This window comes from Babylonia areolata, chromosome 23 (assembly GCF_041734735.1).
Source record: "Babylonia areolata isolate BAREFJ2019XMU chromosome 23, ASM4173473v1, whole genome shotgun sequence".
Taxonomy (NCBI): domain Eukaryota; kingdom Metazoa; phylum Mollusca; class Gastropoda; order Neogastropoda; family Buccinidae; genus Babylonia; species Babylonia areolata.
The window spans coordinates 31,848,936-31,854,935 of record NC_134898.1 but is presented as its reverse complement, the minus strand read 5'-3'; the positions used below and the strand labels follow the sequence as shown (position 1 = coordinate 31,854,935).

The 6,000-nt window shown below is 38.9% G+C and overlaps 1 protein-coding gene across 1 annotated transcript in view; it reads left to right on the top strand.

Moving 5' to 3' along the window:
- The window catches only part of LOC143297642 (hyaluronidase conohyal-P1-like), a 14,311-nt gene extending 14,171 nt beyond the window's left edge, over positions 1-140 (top strand). Inside the window, exon 7 of the mRNA XM_076610060.1 lies at positions 1-140. This exon is cut by the window's left edge and continues 892 nt beyond it. The gene's annotated coding sequence lies outside the window, so the exon portion shown is untranslated.
- The last annotated feature ends 5,860 nt before the right edge of the window (positions 141-6,000 follow it).

Below are 6,000 nucleotides of genomic sequence, written 5' to 3'. Positions count from 1 at the left end.
AAAAAGAAAAAGAAAAAGAAAATTTGAAAACAACATGTGTCTTGTCTGCAGGACAGACAAGAATAAAATCCAAACCATCATTACATAACTATAATGAATGAACACCTGAACTGATGTTTTATGTTATGTTTTGTTTTTCTCCTTCTCTTCCTGTTCTCACTTCTCTTACAATATGATTCTTTTTTTCCCCTGGTCTTTTTTTCTTCCTTCTTATTTCTTTTCCTTCATCATCCATTAATTTCTCATGCTTGTCTTCTCCTTGCTTCTCTTCTTCTTCTCCTCTATATGACGAAAACAAGAAATGTCAGGAAGGGGTAGAGAGTACACAAACAGCTACAAAAGATCATTATAGATCGCAACTATGAAGGTTTATACATACATACATTGAAAAAAGATATATATATATATATATATATAGAGAGAGAGAGAGAGAGAGATAGATAGATAGATAGAGAGAGAGAGAGAGAGAGAGAGAGAGAGAGAGAGAACTCAGAACTCAAAACGTTTTTATTCAAGGAATAAGATTTTAGGCATAGCCTATTCTTCCAATCTATCCTTGCTAATCTACATCTATTACAAATAGCACACACATAAATGAAGGGAAAAGGTATTCATGCAGAAGGGTATACACAATGAAGAACCCCCCCCCCCCACCCGAAACACACACCCATACCCATGCACACACATACATATACACACGCGCGCGCGCGAGCCCACACACATACATACACACACGCGCGCGCACACACACACTGACAGCACCCCCTCCCTCCCACCACACACTAAGATTGACAGATGGATAGGACAGTGAGTCAGAGAGAGAGAGAGAGAGATGTCATCAGTATAGAAGTTCCAGAAACATCCGGGTGTTCAAAAGGTACAGTATTGTTACTGCCTCTGAAATCTACGTGTGGCAAGTGCAACATACTACAGTGACTACCACCATCACCAATATTACTTGGACATTTGTCACGATTATGATAGAACGAAATGAATAGATTTATGCGTGCATAAGAAATAGAACGAAAAAAAAGAGCAAAACAAAACAAGATGAAATGAGAAAGCAAGAAAAGAACGACAACAACAGCAACAATAACTGATACAATAAATAAGACATAATTGACCCCTTTGTTACGGTCTACAGTAATTCAAAGATCAGAGTTATTTACTGTTGGAAGGGGTGAAGATGTTTATGCAGACTTGATTTGAAAATAGGAAGAGAACTGTCCGTTTGTATGTGCAAAGGAAGGGAGTTCCACAGGGATGCACCCGAAAATGCAAAACTAGTTTTGAACAAATCAATTCGGGTACATGGCAAAATGTATTTGTTAGAGCCGTATCGGCATGAGGCTCGTGTAAGCAGGTGTTTGACATATTGTGGTGCCAAGTTATTGTGTGTTTTGTAAATGAGCAATGCTTTGTTGAATTCTAGCTAGTTTTGAAGTGGAAGGATATTTAATCTGGCTTGCTTTTCTAACCTTGACAGTGAGTGATCTGGTAGAATTAATTTGGCTGCTCTCTTGTAGAGAGAATTTAGTTTCTTAAGATGAACATCTGCAGCACAGCTCCAGACAACAGATGCATAGTTTACGTGAGAAAGACAGTGAGCATGGAAGAACATTTTGCGAGCTTCACTGTTTATGTAAGGTTTGAGCTGATTGAGTAAGAACAGACTGCGTGCCAACCTGTTACAGACAGAATCAATGTGAGCTTGCCATTTCAGTTCTTCATCAATTATGAGAGAGAGAGAGAGAGAGAGAGAGAGAGAGAGAGAGAGAGAGAGAGAGAGAGAGAGGTTAAAGTTCCCGTATATTTACTGCAGTGAATTCATGATCCACTGAATCAAGGGCTTGACTTCGGAAGACAGAACGCAATGCTCTCCTGCCGTTTTAACCTCCTTCAGCTGAACCAAGTACATAACACCATGCAGCATTGCTTGAAACAGGGCCTCGGACCTCATCACTGGATCAGAAGTCCAATGCCTGACTGATTCTGACACGGTGCCTCCTTAATAATATCAGTTTTCACAACACTTTCATCCTGAGCTGGCATTTAGGTCATTGATTGAACTGGTACTGTGGTCTCAATCTAACGTTTTTAAATTTGTTATTTCATTTCAGTTTTACTGATTTTATCTTTCATTTATTAATTTACTTTATCTAAATGATTTCTGATTTGCTTACTATTATTACTATTTAAAATTTCTATTGTTATGGGTTGTTTTTTTCATTCTCTGTGTGTGTGTGTGTGTGTGTGTGTGTGTGTGTGTGTGTGTGTGTGTGTGTGTGTTCACTGTCATTTTCTAATGTTAATTTTTATATGAACCTATCTTAGCTCTACAAGGCCTGATCAATGTTGGATTTATTAGAAGATCAGGCATACACTTTTTTCTTTTTCTTTTTTAACAGATGTGGTGTTGCATATAGTACACACGCTTTGACACATTCTTGAAACTGAAACTCTCAATATGATAAAAACCAGATAAACCGAAATGAAATGTAACTCATCTTAATTTCCATTTTTGCTTCATGAACAAGATTCAGTGCATTTCAGTATGCTTTGTTTGATATCGATGATGAGTAATTTCATGAATAATAGACCATGAGAAGTAATAATAATAACAATATTAATGGTATTTATATAGCGCTGAATCTTATGCAGAGACAAATCAAAGCGCTTTCGCACCAGTCATTCACACACATGCATAACTCTAAAACTGGAGAAACTGAAGACAAGGAAGAGGCAGGGAAGGAAGTATCAGCTGTTCCGAGACTGGAATATGAAAACATTAAATAATCATTTCCTGCAGCACATTCTCACATTCATACACTCCCAATCACCCTACCTAACCAGTAACACCCCTGGCCCCCACCCTCACAACACACATCAGTACACATGGGCAAGAACGGTGAACCAGCCAAGTCACATACCACTGAAAAGGTATCAGCTGCTTTTGTTTTGTTTTGTTTTTTAAAGAAGGGGAAAAAAGAAAACATAGGACATAAGACAATATAAGGATACAAGAAACAATTTTATTCTCTGTAAACTTGATAGGAAAAACAAATAAAACTGCACGAAGGAAAAAATACAAAAAAAAATGGGTGGCGCTGTAGTGTAGCGACGCGCTCTCCCTGGTGAGAGCAGCCCGAATTCCACACAGAGAAATTTGTTGTGATAAAAAGCAATACAATTACAAATACAAACTCAAAGATTTTTTCTCTTTTTCTTGAGTACTCACATCACATTAAATATATAAATACATGTATACAGCGCAATCACAAAAGACAACAAAACAAAACAAACAACATACATTGCAATCGATGAAAATTAATGTACACTATGTAAAAAAACAAAACAATTCCTTTAACACATGAAAAACTCACCCACATTCATACATCCAATCAACCCAACTGCCCCCTCCACAGGCACAAAGTGCCTGGAAACATTAACAGCACACTGGTCAAGCTTCACCATAGCATCACATCACAGAACATAACATTGATCCAAGTGTCGTTAAAGACTGAAAGAAAAACAAAGACCTTGTACAACTCTGAATAACAACAGAAAGGCCTGTTTGGATGCCATAAGCATGTATCTGCTTAACTCTCTCCATACGAACGGCGAAAGAGAAGACGTTAACAGCGTTTCACCCCAATTACCACCATCAAAATATTGTAAGCGGAAGGCTCTTATACTGAAGAGGTGAATGTTGACAAAGAATACCACAATTCTGACGACGGAAGCTAAAGGTTGGGTCATTGAGACACCCACTGGACATCCGAGGGGTCTGTGTAGAGGAGAAGAGAGGACTGGCCGTACTGAGTGAGTTAAAAAAAAAAAACTCTCCCTCTCCTAACATTGTGAAAGAGTAAGCGATATAAATGTGTGTGTGTGTGTGTGTGTGTGGCCAGATTAACTGTGATGTCATGAAATGCCTTTCGGAGTTACCGCGGTGTGTCACTTCGCCATAAAACAGCGCATGTTTTCTCATCCACACGTCAATGGAACGAACACGGGATACTGACGTCTCAGTTCTAACTTTGTCTTTGGGATTTGTTACTTCCCCTCACATAGATTGAGAACATTTCTGAATTGTATGTGGTGCCTCTTAATCATTTACCGTGTGAGGATAGTCCTCGGACTTAAAGTATAATATAAAGTCCGTGGGATATAATAATATGACTATAATTCAACGCGCTTAGTCAGGTCTTGTGTGCACGTGCATGATTATATATTTCAGTGTACTGGCTGGGAAAAGTGGATTTCTTCGAGTCAGTTTTACATAACACTGTTGTTGCCATGGGTTCTTTTTCAGTGCGCTGAGTGCGCGCTGTACATGGGACCTCGGTTTATCGTCTCATCTGAAAGACTAGACGCTCAGTTTGATTTCCAGTCAAACTTGGGAGAAAGGGCGAGAGCGGGATTCGAACCCACACTCGGCTCGCGGACTCTCTGTACAGGATTGTCAGCTGAGTGTCTTAACCATTCTGCCACCTTTCTCCTGTGACCAATGGTCATGTACACATCTAGTGTCACACCTTGCCCTAATTGCCTTCTGTAGTGTTACACTTTTCTCGCCGAATCAATGAAGCGTGCGCTGTGTTTCAGGGGAAAATAATCCTTCCGAGCTTTTACTGAGAACGTCACAGATTAGTTCCCTTGTAATTCTGCTGTTTGGCCCATTACGTTTCTGTGGACTCGGCCTCAACGAAATTCAGCATGCGGGAAAAAAATCTCTCTCTCTCTCTCTCGATATATATATATATATATATATATATATATATATATATATATATATATATATGTGTGTGTGTGTGTGTGTGTGTGTGTGTGTGTGTCAGTGTGTGTGTGTGTGTGTGTGTGTGTGTGTGTGTGTGTGCAGAAACCCCCAATGGCAGTGTTCAAGGCGCATTCGATGTCTGTTTTTTGTTGTTGTTGTTGTTGAAAAAATCTTTGGATTGTTGTGGTTTTATGCTATATGGCACTTTGGATTATTGGTAACCCACTGGCCAGGTGGGCTTTTTGTGTGTTGTTTTGAGCAAAAAGGCAGATTGGATCGCATTGAAATACCCACAGCTGCTTTAGATTGTATAGTGAAATACCAAACTGATTTTTTTCTGTTTTTAATGAAGCACTGGGTGATCTTAGTCTTCAAGGTGCATTTGATTATTTTGATATACCCTGGTTGACTTTTAGGGTACAATTAAAGTTGTTTTTAATGTGATATACCCTGGCTTTTAGACTACAATAAAGCTCAATGGACAATTGTAATATACCTTAGTTTTTAAACTCTGGATTATAGTTTTCTGTTTCACTCTGTTCAGGTCAATATTGACATTCTATTGCACTGTTTATGTTCGTGTTGACATTCTGTCTGTCTCAATTTGGTTAGGTCAGTGTTAACATTCTGTCCGTTTCAGTTTGGTCAGATCAGCATTGCCATTCATCCTGTTTCACTATGGTCAGGTCAGTGTTAACATTCTGTCTTTTTCACTTTGGTCAGGTCAGTGTTAACATCAGTTCTGTCTGTTTCACTTTGGTCAGGTCAGTGTTAACATTCTATCTTTTTCACTTTGGTCAGGTCAGTGTTAACATCAGTTCTGTCTGTTTCACTTTGGTCAGGCTAGTGTTACATTCTGTTTCACTGACTTTGGTCAGGTCAGTGTTAACATTCTGTCTGTTTCACTTTGGTCAGGTCAGTGTTAATATTCATCTTGTTTCACTTTGGTCAGGTCAGTGTTAACATTCTGTCTTTTTCACTTTGGTCAGGTCAGTGTTACATTCTGTCTTTTTAACTTTGGTCAGGTCAGTGTTAATATTCATCTTGTTTCACTTTGGTCAGGTCAGTGTTAATATTCTGTCTGTTTCACTTTGGTCAGGTCAGTGTTAACATTCTGTCTGTTTCACTTGGCCAGGTCAGTGTTAACATTCAGCCTGTTTCACTTTGCATTTTGGTCAGGTCAGTGTTAACAGTCTGTCTGTTTCACTTTGTTCAGGTCA